Raw genomic sequence first — 15453 nt, forward strand, 5'->3', positions numbered from 1 at the left:
TCCCATCCCCAGCTACAAAATGTGTGTGGGGGGTGGGGGGCGGTGGATGTCAGAATGAATTGAGCAAAGTTTCAGGAAATAAAACCAGCAAGCAAAAATCAGTTACATTGGTTCGCTGCCTGGCCTCCGCCTCTTCCTTGGCCTCCACCTCCCTCTGCTGGGCGATTGCGGCAACTGCCCCTCCCTGGCCTTGGGAGCAGACGCTGAGGCGCTGTGGCCACCGCCCAAACTGGTTGCGCAGAAGGCTGGATACCAAAGAAATAAACCAGAATGAGTTATGCAGAAAAGCCTGATGAAATCAGGAAAGATGAGTGGATGGAAAGGATCAACAACCGACACGCCCAGTGGAAAGAGGTGAATCGCCTCATCATTAACTATTTGGTCACAGAAGTCTTTAAGGAAGCAGCAGAGAACAGTCCCATGGAATCTGGGGTTGAACCCAGCATGGATCCGGATACTTTTGATGAAAGAAGCAAGATTCAGGAGATGATTCTGAAGGCTTAGATTTTGGAGGCCACCGCATTGATTAACAGTCCCTGTCCGGAGCTCTTGGACACAAACCAGTACCTTTATTTTCATCTGCAGCAACAGCACATACTTAATTGAGCTGATCCACCAGCGACAGATCTAGGTGGTGCTACAGGAGGAGAGCAGGGCTAAGAGAGCAGAGTGCCTCAAAGAGATGGAGCGCACGCTGGCCCTGCTGGCTCTCTATAGCCCTGAGGAGTCATGCTTCGGAGACCTCCTTCACAGGATGCAAAAGCAAAAGGTTTGGAGTGAGGTTAACCAAGCCATTCTACATTATGAAAATCGCTAGTCAGCACCCAAGATGACAAAATTACAGAAACTGTTATCTAGGCTCAGAACATGCTGGACCAGAAGAAAGTAAAATATCCCAAAATGACAGACCTTAGCAAAGGTGTGATCCAGGAGCCCAAGAGAGCCTTGCAAGCCAACTCCACACTATCCCGCGCACAGGACTCACCTTCCTTCCGCAGGAACCAAAGATTTTCACTGCAGCAGGAACATTTTCCCCTCTTGTGTGTGTGTATATATATATATATATATATATATATATATATATATATTTTTTTTTTTTTTTTTTTTTTTTTTTTTTGACTCAGCATCTTTCTTAAAAGGAAAATGGCCCTTTTAAATGCTGGAAGCCCCACAGTGAAAGGCGCCTTCTGGGAAGGCTGTCTGGCTGTGCACTTGGTGTGTCCTGAGGACCTCCACACCTTGGGTCACTTTCTGGGAGCTCCTGTGTCTGGCTGACAGGGGCTGGGTTCCTAGGGCTGCTGTTAAAACCAGGCCTCCCTGGAGAGACAAGAAGAGCACCCATCACTCTTACTTTCTGCTGGCTTGTAGGCAGACAATTCCTTTGTTAATTTTCCTAAGTCTTGACAGGCTTTCATCTTCCAGTTTTTTCTCACACCATGCTTTTCATTTGTTTTTGTTTTTGTCTTCTCTAGGAAAAAATATATGTAAATTTATAAATCCTAAAAAAATCAGTTGCATTTCATACACTAACAATGAGCAATATAAAAAGAAACAAGAAATTAAGAAAACAATTCTATTTACAGTAACAACAAAGAGAATAAAATACTTGGGTATAAACTAAATTGAGGATGTGAGAGACTTATAAACTGAAAACTGTAAAAGATTATTTATGGAAATTAAAGAACACACAAATAAATGGAAAAATATCCCATGTTCATAAATTGAAGGATTTAATACTGCTAAGATTTCAATATTGCCAAAAGTGATCTACAAATTCAACACAATTGCTATCAAAACCTCAACATTTTTTATTAGTTAGTTACAGTTATACATAATATTGTGATTCATATTGTTATAATCATATGAGACTAGAATATAATTTGCTCCAATTCCATCCCCCATACTTCCCCTTGCCCTCCCCTCCTACCATTCCCATTCATTACCCTTAACTGGCCTTTAATTTATTTAAAATTATTTTTAAATTAGTGGTTTAGAGATTACACATAAGGGTGAAATTCACTGTGGTGTATTCGTATATGCACATAGCATAGTTTGGTCAACTCCATTCCACCATTCCTCCCTTTTCCCATCCCTCCTCCCTCCACTCCAGTGACTTTCATTACTCCCTCCCTGCACTCCACTGATCTCTTTTCTATTTTCATGGGATTCCCCTTCCCTCTTTTTTTCCTTATTTTGGTCTAGCTTCTGCATATGAGAGAAAATATTTAACCCTTGATTTACTGAGTTGGAATTATTTCATTTAGTACTATGCTTTTAAGTTCCATCCATTCACCAGCAAATGCCATAATTTCTTTCTTCTTAATGGCTGAGTAAAACTGCATTGTGTATATGCTTCATTTTCTGTATCCATTGCTCTCTCAATGGGCACCTGGGCTGTTTCCATAACTTGGCTATTATGAGTTGTGTTGCTGTAATTGTGGCTGTATCAATATAGTATGCTGATTTTATTTCTTATCATAAATACTCAGGAGAGGGATAGTTGTGTTATATGTGGAAAATGGTATGGTAGTTCCTTAAACAATTGAGCATAACTATCTATCATATGACTGAGCAATTCTGTTTCTCCAAAATACCTCTAAAAAATTTAAAAAACCATGAACTGAAACAGACACTTGTACCTCCATGTTTACAGCAGTGAAATGACATATGTGTCCACTGATGGATAAAGACATAAACAAAATGTGTATATCTGGATAGTGAAATATTCTTCAACCTTAAAAAGGAAAGAAATTTCAATGCATACTACAACATGGATGAGTCTATAAAAAATGCTAAGTGAAATAATCCAGTAACAAAAGAGAAATGAGGTGTCTAGAATAGTCAAATGCAAAGGTAGAAAGTAGAACTGTAGGAGGAAGGGAAATGGGATTATTGTTGTATGGGTTCAGTGAACTTAATTATCAGTGAACTGCACACAAAAATGGTAAGTAGGATATGTTTTATTCAGTATTTATTTTACCAAAACAAAAAAAAATTACCCAGAATACAATATAAGGGGAAGAGACAATAGAAAATATAAAAGCCAAGTTAAAAGATATGGAGAGAATTAAATGACTAGCTTGCTCACAGAATGATTCATGATTATTTGTGACCTGACCTTTGAGGCTGACATCTCGAAACTATATTCTCCATACTCGTTGCCCCACTGGCTTCAGAAACTAGAGGATAGGGGAAAGGGAGACACCAGGATGTTTCTCCTCTCTTTTCTCTGAGTTTTGTGGTAGTGTCTGCATCAATGACTGTGTGTCCTCTATCATACCTCTTCTTATAGGACAGAAGCATGGTGTTTTTAGATACCCTCCACTTCAAAGTTCTGGTCAGGCTATTTTCTTGTTGTTTCTCTATAGTCCTAGGAAAGCCAATAGTTTTTTGCTATTTCTAAATTTTAACTTGTCTCATTATCTCCTATTTGGCTTTTAGATTCACCAAAACATTTGTAACTAGTTCCCTGTATTGAATTCCTTTTGTCAAATTGCCTGGCTTTAACGCTCTTTTCCTGACTGTGTAAGTCAAGCACATATCTCATCTAAGTTTGAGAGGAGAGAGACTAGAGAATGGAAAAAAAGCCATCAGTGATGGCTGAGTTTTCCCAAATAAGTTCGAGGTGTAAACACTCAAATTTAGGAAGTTCAAATAGTATTATTAAAATGAAATCCCTGGGGCAGGAGGGGGGCAGTAAAACATCAGAATGAAATATGATGATGAGGAGCTCTTAACACCAAATCACCAACGGGGGGGGGGGGAGGGGAAAACAGAAATTAGTAACCATAGGTGATTTATGAGAGATACACATATAAACCTACAGACAGAGAAATACTGGAAATAAAATAAGAGGATAGGAGAAAGGGAGATACCAGGATGTTGATATATTAGTATTTACCATAGAAATACTAATGAAAGAAAGTGGTGTGTCTAGATTAATATTGGACAAGATATGTTTTTAAGACAAATTTTTATTAGCAGTAAAAAGGGTAACTATATGCAATGAAGACAAATCCACCAAAAAATGTAAAAGTCCAAAACTGTTGCAAAATATATAAAATGTGTAAAATTAAAAATGAAAGAAAAAGTAAAGTGGAGAAATTCAGTTTTATTGGAAATGTTTAGTGTACTTCCTCATTGGTGTCATTCAGGTGGTGGCATGGATACTGCAGGCCAAATTTGTTGTGATAATCAGGAGCAGAAAGTAGGAAGAAAGATTTGAAAAACTTTCAGTTTGGCCAGAAAATTGGGAGGAAAACTGGGACTAAGAAGGTGTGGTTGTTAAAGGGAATATGGTTGTTAAACAGAATACACACCCCCCAAAAAAAGCTAATTACTTCACCCAGAAACAATTGGAAAGATGGCTTGAGGGCATCTCATGCTTAAGGGGTAAAAGTAAAACTTTCTTTGAGAAGATACAATGGGGGGACCTGATTTACACAGGGGGGACCTAGGAAGTTGTTATGCCTTGCTCATCCACACATGCACTCAAAGGCTGTTGCAGCCATGGTCCCAGGAGGCTTCACTACTGCTCCAGATGGTGGTAGACCTTGGTGTCAGTCATGTGGCCCTGGCTCTGCAGGAATGTAGGATGCTGAAGTTAGGAGGTCATGGAGGCTTTCACTGAGATTTCAAAGGAAGACATTAGAGGCCAGGCAAAGTACAGCAAAGACAGAGTCTTTATGGGTCACCACTGCAAGGTCAATGTGTGAAGATGTGAGAAGGAAAACAAAGCTGCAGTAGAGACTTCCAAGATTGAGATATGCCAGTAACATGGAACATCTGTCTAGGAAAGCTGAGAAAATCCAGCAGACACAAGCCAAGTGAGATGCTATGTAGGCTGCAACCAGCAAAGCCATAGGAGCCGAGCTATGAAAGCCATTTGGAGAGAACATTGTGGCGTAATGTGTTCCAGATGCTGGACTTGGAGCTACAGGACTTGAACTAGCAATCCTCCTGTCTCAGCAGATTATCATTCCAGAGAAATTTTCTCCATCTTTAAAAAGAAGCATTATAGAAAATTTAAAAACTGAAAAAAAACTTTTAAATTATTAGATCAATATTTTAAGTGTTAGTATAAAAGAAGGAGTAAATGTTATAGCTGTAAAATGGAATAATAAATCATGACCAAGCAAATATTTAGAGTTGATATAAGTATCCCCTAAGTTTTTTGAGGAAGTGCTTTGTAAATTGTAATATAGGATTATTTTCCTCCACATTTTAGAGGATGAAATTTGGCTTATAGTTTGGACCACATAATTAACTGTTCAATTTAGTAAGGGATATTTCCAGAGTTAAAAAAATACAAATGCAGATGTCTGAAGGAACAAGGGAGGTGAAACACATGAGTGAAACATGTCATGATGAAATAATTCAGGAAGTGGAAGCCTTGTGGCAAAGTGGAGAGAGTATGCCTCATGAAAAGTGGGCAACCCATCCTAGATTTTTCAAGAAAAGCTTGGACTCTGGGAGTTTATGCAAATTTCACTGATTTGAAAATGTTGATAACTAAACTGATTCTGATGTAAACATGTTTTAAGTTCAAATTAAGCTTTTAAAGTAACCTATGATTTTTACATGAGGCTTTGTATTTTTATCAATGTCCAAAAAACAAACATCTATGTTTGATTACCCTCAGATATAGGAACAATGGATCAAGACAATGGCCAGCATTGTTCTGTTGGCTTACTGTATGTATTCAAGGTACCCAGTGTGCTTATAGTTCTGTATTCATTATGCCAGTTGATACTGATAAGAAAATTTTAAGGAAAGTTATTATTGTAACCCATAATTTCAGAAAGAAGACAGAGGGTTAAAAAGTACTTAAGGTCCTAATACTCTAAATGAGTCAAGACACAAACCAGGTCAAAGTCCACAGTAAATATTAGGTGTTTAGTAATAGATGATTGCAGTTTAGTTTAAAAGAGCAATTCTTCCCATTCTGAGGTTCCTGATTCCCTATCTGTCCCCAAATTGATAAATAGTCTTATGTGACTTAGTTTAAAAACCTAATAGAAAACTATTTCCTATCATCAGGGAAAAGAGAGTTTGCTAGAATCATCTTTCAAATTATCAAATCATATAAACTAATTAAGGGGTCATTGTAAGAAGAAAAGTTAGAAAATACAATGCAAATTAATTTTTAATATTTATTTTTAGTTATAGTTCGACACAATATCTTTATTTTATTTATTTATTTTTACGTGGTGCTGAGGATCCAACTCAGAGCCTCACATGTGCTAGGTAAGCACTCAACCACTGAGTCACAACACCAGCTCCAATGCAGAAATTATTAAAATGACAAATATTTTACATCAAACCTTTATATGTTACACAAAGTACTACATATTGTAAAGTATATTTAAGCATTTAAAATATTTGTTTGACAAAACTATTAGTAACAATTTATGGACCTTCAAATATTTTAGATTTAATAGATAAAAGATATTTTTCAAAGAATGTAAGCACCAAAATATTATGCTGAAAAGACAGTTGAAAAAGGAAGTGCAGGATGATGCTATTACATTTTGCGATGTGACCAAAATCTCTTCCAATAGATACATGTACTAAGGTCATATTAAAGATCATCAAATTGAATCTCTTACATTGCATTTTTGTCCTCAAGAATAATAATAAAAAGGGACCAAGAAAGATGAGAGTAATTTTTCACAAGCTAGACATCACATCAATATATTCATAAAGTATATACATTGAAAGCTTATACATTACTAAATCTTCTCATTTTAAAAAACTATCTTTAATAATGTATTAAAAATCAATACAGCATGAACAACATACACCTGCATTCATCTGTCAAAACTCAGCACTTAGGCTCTGCCAAATCCATTTTCAGAAAATGCATCAACTTTATCAACCCACTTTTAGCAAAGCTTGAAAATATAATGTTCAGATACCAAAACACAGAATACATGTCTAAGGCTGCAGCTGGAGTCCTGGGACTGTAACACACAACAACCACACACACACAAAAATAATAATAAATAAATAGCCATTATAAGGATCTGAATTTAAACACTTTAGGCAAGAACAGCAAAACTGTAACTCATTCTTCAGGTTTAGCACTTTTACACAAGGAACACAAAGTTCCTAATTCCCCTAAAATAACTTTAAAGCTACTGGACTAATATGAGTTACAAAAATTCTTGAGAGTTTAGACTTCTGGACAATCAGTTAGTTCACCAAACTACAGAAACCACAAGAAAAACCCATGAAAATACTTTGGATTTTCACACACACACATGCCCTTTTTTAAAGTTAGTGTCATTAAAACAGCTATGTCAAGGTTTACAAGCCCATTTCCATCCAAAAAATAACAACTGCTTTTAAAAATTCTCAAAGGGGGATTTTAGCAAAGTGCGAATATAAAGCCCTGGAGAAGAGAATAGGGCAGCTGGTGAGCAAGCGGAGATGGACTCGATTTCAGGCAAGATTTCTCTATTTTTTTTTTTTAATAAGGATCGCACTTCTCTGCTTTCTCTATTCTTAAAAGGAAAATTCCTTTATAGATTTTGGTGAGACAGGGACCTCAGCTCCTAGAGAAATCACTCTTCAATACAATTTGGGGACTCTGGATGAGCTGTAGGCGGCTGCGCATGCCACAGGTCCTCACCAAGCAGACCAGGCCAGGGGCGCATTAGCTCTCCAGTTCACCCCTCCAGTCCCACTCAATTGCTCCCTCTTATTCTCTCCTTAAAGTCAGCTCTCATAGCCCTCTGTATCCCCAAAGTTTCGTGGCATCTATGTGGGCGGCTAGGCGGCCTCCTGCTCTCTGAGCCAGGGTTCCTGACAACTCCCAGCGCCTGAGGTTCAGAGCCACTTCCCTGCCACCGCCCCCCGCGGTCCCAGGAGCTGCCCCAACCCTTACCTGGGCACGAAGCTGGGCACTCCTTAGTCCCTACTGTTCGCTGGTGGCAGGCGCTCCTTGGCGGCAGGCTGCTGGGTGGCCCAAAGCTTGGTTGCCTTGGTAAAAATGGGACCTGGCCGCCTGCCTGGGCGGGGCGGAGGTGGATGGGAAGAGTGAATAGGACTCACCTATGTGAAAGGCGCCTGGTAGGTCCCTGGACCACCGCCCTATCCCGTGCGAGTTCTGTTCTTCCTCCTGCAGCCCACGCCACCGCCCCTGGTTAACAGCCACTAGTGGTGGCTACTGGCAGGACCCTGGGCTGGACAAAAAGGGGCTTTGAGGCCCCTCTGACTTGGTTTTGGAAGCAAGGGAGCCGGCGTCAACCCTGGAGCACCCTGGTTTGCAGGATCGCCCATAGGCAAGTGCCTCAAGGGAAATCTCTTCCTGCTCTGAATGGTGTCCAAATCCCAAGGAACTTCCCCGAAATACGTGAGTGCTGGGACCACGAGGATGCAATCTTCTGGCAGGCAAGCTCTGAGCCTGGTAAAGAACCTTGGTTTCATTCCTGAGAGAGCAAGTGGCAAATAAGATCGTCCCAGGCATCAGTTCACTTTGACAGGCTGCTAAGGAAGCTAGGGCCTGTTAATCACCAGCCCTCTCTGGCCTGCTGAAGTCCAATGGGCTGGACAAACTGGGATACCTGGTGGGAGCGGGGTGCAGGGATGAGGTACAAGCTGGCTAGATTCCATGAAAAGTATCAAGGAACATTTTTGGTTATGCTTCTTTCCCTTCACAAGGCAAAGATAACAATCAATATGTTCTTTGATTCTGTTAATAATCTAAATGGGTCTGTGGATTATATCAAAGGAGAATTATAAATGAGACCAAAAGAGATCATCTAGTCGGAGTCTGCATCAGTCTTAAATGAGGTGGGGGGAATATATATAATTTCTTAGTGTTTATATAATTTATCAATATATAACTTATATACATATAAAATTTCTCAATAATCCTGCATTTTCTTATTTTTCTCACATTTCTGCTACATTTTTCATTTTTTAAATCATTCCTGGCTATTTCATGTTCTTTCTTACAGTTAAGAATGGATCATTTTTTTTTCTATTGTATTTTGAGTATTGTTTGCCTATATTAAAATTGCTACTTTACTGTATGTGTATGTGCATATGGATGTGTGTGTAGGATATAAATGGAATTATTTGCCAGGAGGTCAAAAAGGCCTTTGGCATCACAACCTTTACTGTAAAATAACTTAAAATTTAGTCTCTGAACAGTGGATTTTTAATACAGAGTATATTGAATCAATGGCCTAATGTATAAACGGCTTCAAAATTGCAAGTTTTTCTTTAAAGATCACAACAAATATATTTTTAAACTTTTCTGACTGTTTGGGATGTATCTAAGAAAAAATAAGAATTAACAAGAAAACAGCCATACACATGGTAGTGTCCATACACACAATAAAGCAGCATTTTTAACATAGGCAAACAATGTTCAAAATACAACTAGAAAAAAATGATTCAATTCACAATGAAATAACCAAGAAAGATAAAAAATGAAAACTGTAGGAGAAACATAGGGAAAAATAAGAACAATGCAAGACTGTTGAGAAATTTTGTATAAGATTTTACTAATTGGAATGATATAAGCTACCTAAATGAGAACACAAGATTTTTCATGTGCAAACTTCAAGTGCATTACCCTATTTTATATGCATACTATTCCTTTCTCATGAAAATATCTATAATTCAGATATCTTTACTAATAAAGAAACTGAAGCAAAATAAAATGACTTCTCAAAAGTCACAATTTTTGTAATGTCTTTAAGATCATAAACCCCAATATAGCTCAGAAAATGCTCAGATTACAGTTTGATCCTCATGGAAGTATCAGAATGAAATTCTGCTGCTTCAAATGGTCTAGACACCATTTACTAGTTTCCCAAGCACAGGAAGAATAGGAAGAATAGGATTAGGCTTTGCTCTGCTGGAAGAACCTTCTTGGGACCTTTCTCTCCCTTCTCCTTCCATACTGAATACACATCTCTTCTCTACGTAACCAAACTGTTATAATCTCTGTTGTGATACACTTGTTTGTTTCTTTCCTAGGGAAAGTATTTGCTAGAACGAGGATGGTTGAACATATTACTCACTTTTAATGGAATCCCATCTCTCCATTTCTTATTCATTATGTAATAAATACTTACAGAGTATTTTAGTGTTCCCTGCATTGAATTTTACAATCATTCCCTGCATTGAATTTGAGGTCCATCTTTGCCATATATAGCTATAAAATACAGATTTGCTTTCTTGATATGAGCTGGTGAAGTGGCACCCCCTTTCTCCATAGAAAAGCCCTCTTTACCATGGCTGATTTTAGGACTGTCAGCAAAAGAGTCTCTGTGAAAGAGTCTAATGTAGATAAACTTCCTATTTTCATGTCATCCTGTTTTACTTGGCCACTGGCCGGGAAGATACCAGCACTCCAGGTGCTGAACACCCCCTTACTAGTCTTTTGCAAACATATCCAGTATAGTACTTTGTAGAAATGTGCAAACAAAGCCTCTGGCCTTGAGCTGGGCTTTACAGAGATGTCTACATTTTAAGATAAGTTACAAATGGGCTCCATGGTAACAGCTGGCAGGGGGAGGAAAGAAAGGGGAGGAGAAGCTCTCCCCTTCTCAGGTGTTATCCTTGAAGAGTTAACTTGCCCAAAATAGTGAAAGAAAAAAGCTGCTTTTATGTGAACTGTGAACTTCTGAGCCCCTCCCCTTACATGCTTGGTATAAAATTCTGAAACTCCCTGAACTCGTGTTTCAGGGGGATTAATTGATTACAGCAAAAGCTGTCCCCTCTGAACCTGGCTTCAGCCAAATAAAACCGTTTCCTGCTATATTCAGTGCCTTGTCTCGTTTGTCCCTATTACACTGATACTCCAGAGTGAAAATTATCAATATAAATGATACTCAAATAGTTGGGACCAACCACCAATTCTTTCTAAATCATCTAACTTACTGTCTGGAATCTTAACTCCTTAGAACAGGTGGCCCACATGTTTTCTTGATCATCTTTTTGCACAATTTGGTTTGTTGCTTTCTTATTGTCAGTTTTCCAGGCCTATGAAGCTGTGAACATTTACATTATGGTTCAAGTACAGCAAAATTAATTTTTAATTATGCTTATTGAGGCAGAAGAAGTACAAGAGTTAACTTACACAGTTATTTGTAAAATAATCTACATTTTAAACCTCATTGGAGTTGTCCACTTGATGTTTCTCTATGAATTTTGAACTTCTGTTGTCTTTTGCCTTTATATTGTGTAGGAAAGAGGAGCTGTCTAAATTTGCTCTGTGGTTTTGTAAACACTTTCTGTAAAGTGCATATAAACAGTTTCATATAGCACTTGCAATAGAGGCATTTGTGGGCTTCCCGTTCTTTGTGTTTTAGGAAGTAACAGAATGAGTAGAAAGGAAAAATATGTCTCATTTGTTGCATGATTATTGTTATCAACTACTTATTTCTTAACTGGATCTAAAATTCATTTAACATCAGATACTTCCACTAAATCTCAAAATTGGAAAAAAGCAGTTCAAATAATCACTATCAGGATAAGAATGTTTAGTTTGGAATCTTTCTTGAATTAAAACTATAACACAAAGTTTCATTTTAACTGCTATGTTTTCTAAGAAATTTATTTGAGCCAATCAATAATGATAAGTTTTAAATATACATGATTTAGGAACAGAGAGAAGGGATGAGAATTGAAAACATGCAGTAGTTTGCAAAGCCTCTTTAGAAAGTAGAGGAAGGGATTTGACACCTTTCCTTCAAAATATTTACAGCTAACATGACTCTTTTAAAATTTGAAATGTAGTGTGAGGTTTTCTTACTCTCATTTGTTTTAAATCCTTTCCTGTATTGTATCACAGTCTACATTTATAATTGTACATTTTCCTTAGTGGGACACATTGGATTGAAGGATGAAAGGTGTGATAGGACCAAAGGGTATTTAAACATCTTTGACTCCAACTCCATGTTCCTTGGAGTAGGACATCTGGAGTTAATTCACTTGCCTGGGGCCATATATCAGGCCTGTAGCAGCCAGGGATAGAACATTGTCTGTCTTTCTTTGTGTCCATGTTCTTGCCAGGATATTCTACTCCCTGCATGTTTGATTTTAGGGTAAGTTTTAGGCTGCTGGGAACACAGTTAGGAAGTTACCCATGGCACTTTACAGATGGATACAAATTGTTCTAGTCTTTCTTTTTAAGCTTATATCCATGGACCCCCAACTCAGTTTCCTTAGAAAACAAGGTCTAGACTGTTAAGTATCCTTATGCTGGTGGTATGGAAACTGATTGGTAAAATATCAGTACGTAAAAAATTAATTAATAAAATAACTAATTTCTTATTTCATATGGATCAGGAGCTCGTGTGTGCCAGGAGTTTTTGTAAGTGTAGTGGACAACAACAACCCAAGAAATAGCCCCAAATCCCCTGCCATTATGGAGACAGGGTTCTAGTTGTAAAGACGAAGTTAAGGTCTATGGGAATAGAAAAGAAGTAGATGAGATTATTACATTCAAGTGCTTAATATCTGTCAAATTCAACAGCACAAGAGAAAAATGTAATAGCTGCTGTTATTGTGACTTATAGATAACTGTTTTTAAAAAACAGTTTCTTATCTTTTTTTTCTTCTAACAATACAGTGGAGAATTCCTGGTGGAACCAGGGCTCAAATGCAGTTGATTGGATTCTAAATTCTTTAATCTTTTAGGTACAGCATTTGTTGTTATTGCTTTTTTTAAAAAAATAAATGACAGCAGAATGCATTAAAATTCTTATAACAAATATACAACATGAAATTTCATATCTCTGGTTGTATATAAAGTATGTTGACACCAATTTGTGTATTCATACATATACTTTGGATAATGATGTCTATTGATACAATTTCAAGACCTACCTTCTTCTCCGAATTTAACATTCACTGACTTGAACATAACACAACAATCTAGTTTCTTTATCTATAAAACAAGAACAGTAAGCCTAGCCCTGACTTGTTTTGTTTTGTAGGAGATTTTTGAAAATTCAATAAAATGGCTTTTATGAAACTAATTTCTAAACCACTACATAAATGTAAATATTATTATACACCATAATTTTCTTGTTTTTTGTCCAGGGAAAACTGAAGATTTTTTTTTTTCAGAACCAAGAAATAAAATAAAAACTTAAAGAATCCCCCCCCTCCCTGCCAACACCATTTTTTATAGTCTGTAAGTTGGAAATAGTTTTAGTTTTGTCAGTAACTAATCTAATCTTATATGGACTATTCTTTGTATATCTAAGAATACCTATAAACCACAGTTAAGAAAATATTGTCCTACATTCTAAAGTTTTTATAATTTTATAATTAACATTTAGTATTGTTTATTATGTATGACTTGGGGAGGGTTACTAGTTTCATGTTTTCAATTTTCGTGTTGCCCAGGTAAACTTTTGTAAATAGTCCATTCTTTTCTCACTGGTATAAAATGTCATCAATAAAGTTTGTAAATGTATAAGTTTGTTTCTGAGCTTTCTATTGTGTTCCATTAGTTTATTCTTTGTCTACTTGGGTATAAATCCTGGCTGCCCTCTTTATCATTTGTCTGGCCTTGGCTACTCAGCCTCAGTCATTGCTTAATAATGGTGCCCACTTCACCATGCAGCTGTTTCTGAACTATCCCTCATTGCTGACCTTAACGTTTTAGGTCTTTCTTATCTTCTAAGTAATTCCCATGCCTCCCTTGAGTTCACAGTGCTGCCTCTATTGACCCTGGGGCATGAAATAATTCTAAGCAGTTGTGAGGTAGTCCTTGTTTTTCCTAGATATCATGTATCCAGGACAGAAGTGTACAAGTCTGAGTTTGTCTGAGTTCTCAAACCTATATGGGATTTCTGTTATTCATACTTGGCTGACCAGGTTCCTCATTTTCTCTATAAGAAAGAGCACTGAACACTTTACCTAATGTGTTAGTTGAGGAAATATCACCAGGTAAAAAAATTAGAAAAGTAAATCATTTTTAAATATAATTACCAGAATATTATTATGCTATAAAATTAATAACACATGTTCAGAGACCTTTAAAATTTTAAAATCATTCTACTACCTCAGTCTACACTTACATAATAATAGCCAAACTGATTAATTTTCCATCTATTCTCAAGAAATAGGAGTTTTTACTATGTCTCACTTTTGCTATTTATTAAGAACCAAGTTTTCAAGATATTTTATAAGAACCCACCCCACATGTTAGCTTTCCAAATGGTAACTTGAATTCTTAAATGAGAGGTACATTGTTAACTATCAGCAAAAATCTTTTCATCTGAAAATACAAGTCCTCATTAATTATTGTCTAAATTTTATTGATATAAATAGCTTATAATTAGGTTATGCTTATAGTGCACTTAGATTTTCTTTCAGGTGGAAAGTGTAACAATTTGACCTACAATAATTGCTGAGAATTTCTTATCAATTAAGACTTACTAAGAGTCTTTATCAGATGACATACACATGGTAGAGCACTAATCTCCAAGATACATAAAGAACTCAAAAAACTTAACACCAAAAATCCACAAACAACCCAATCAATAAATGGACTAAGAAGCTGAACAGACAATTCTCAGAAGAAGATATACATTAAATCAACAAATGTAGAAAAAAAAATGTTCAACATCTCTAGTAATTAGAAAAACACGAATAAAAACTAAGCTTTCTTCTCATGCCAGTCAGAATGGCAGTACCAAGAATACAGGTAACAATAAATATTGATGAGGATGTGGGGGAAAAGGCACACTCATACATTGCTGGTGGGACTGCAAATTGGTACAAGCAATCTGGAAAGCAATATTGGAGATTGCTTAGAAAACTTGGGATGGAACCACAATTTGACCCAGCTCTCCCACTTCTTGGTCTATACCCAAAGGACTTAAAATCAGCATACTATAGTAATGCAGCCACATCAGTGTTCATAGCAGCTCAATTCACAATAACTAAACTGTGGAAACAACCTAGATGCCCTTCAATAAATAAATGGATAAAGAAACTGGTATATACTCACTGTGGAATATTATTCAGCATTAAAAGAGAATAAAATTGGGGCATTTGCAGGTAAATGGATAGAGTTGGAGAATATCATGCTAAGTGAAATAAGCCAATCCCAGAAAACCAAAGGCCAAATGTTCTCCCTGGTAAGTGAATGCTGATACATAATGGGAAGGAGGAGGCATGGGAAAAATGGAGGAACTTTGGGCAAAGGGGAAGGAGGGTAGGGAGGGTGCATGGGGGCAGGAAAGATGGTGGAGTGAGAAGGACATCATTACCCTAGGTACATGTATGACTGCACATATGGTGTGATGCTACATCATGTGCAACCATAGAAATGTAAAGTTGTACTGCATTTGTGTACAATGATTCAAAGGCATTCTGCTGTCATATATACCTAATTATAATAAATTAATTAATTTAAAAAAGACTACCAAAAAAAGAGTCTTCATCGTAACAGCCACCAGTTCTGAGTTGTATTGC

General features: G+C 37.0%; 1 pseudogene; it reads left to right on the plus strand.

The window, feature by feature from the left end:
* The first annotated feature begins 270 nt into the window (after window positions 1-270).
* On the plus strand, window positions 271-11337 carry LOC124108448 (glucose-induced degradation protein 8 homolog; annotated as a pseudogene).
* The last annotated feature ends 4116 nt before the right edge of the window (window positions 11338-15453 follow it).

Source organism: Marmota monax, unplaced genomic scaffold (assembly GCF_021218885.2).
Source record: "Marmota monax isolate L192 unplaced genomic scaffold, Marmota_monax_Labrador192_F-V1.1 WCK01_AAM20220418_F8-fsc01132, whole genome shotgun sequence".
Classification (NCBI taxonomy): Eukaryota; Metazoa; Chordata; class Mammalia; order Rodentia; family Sciuridae; genus Marmota; species Marmota monax.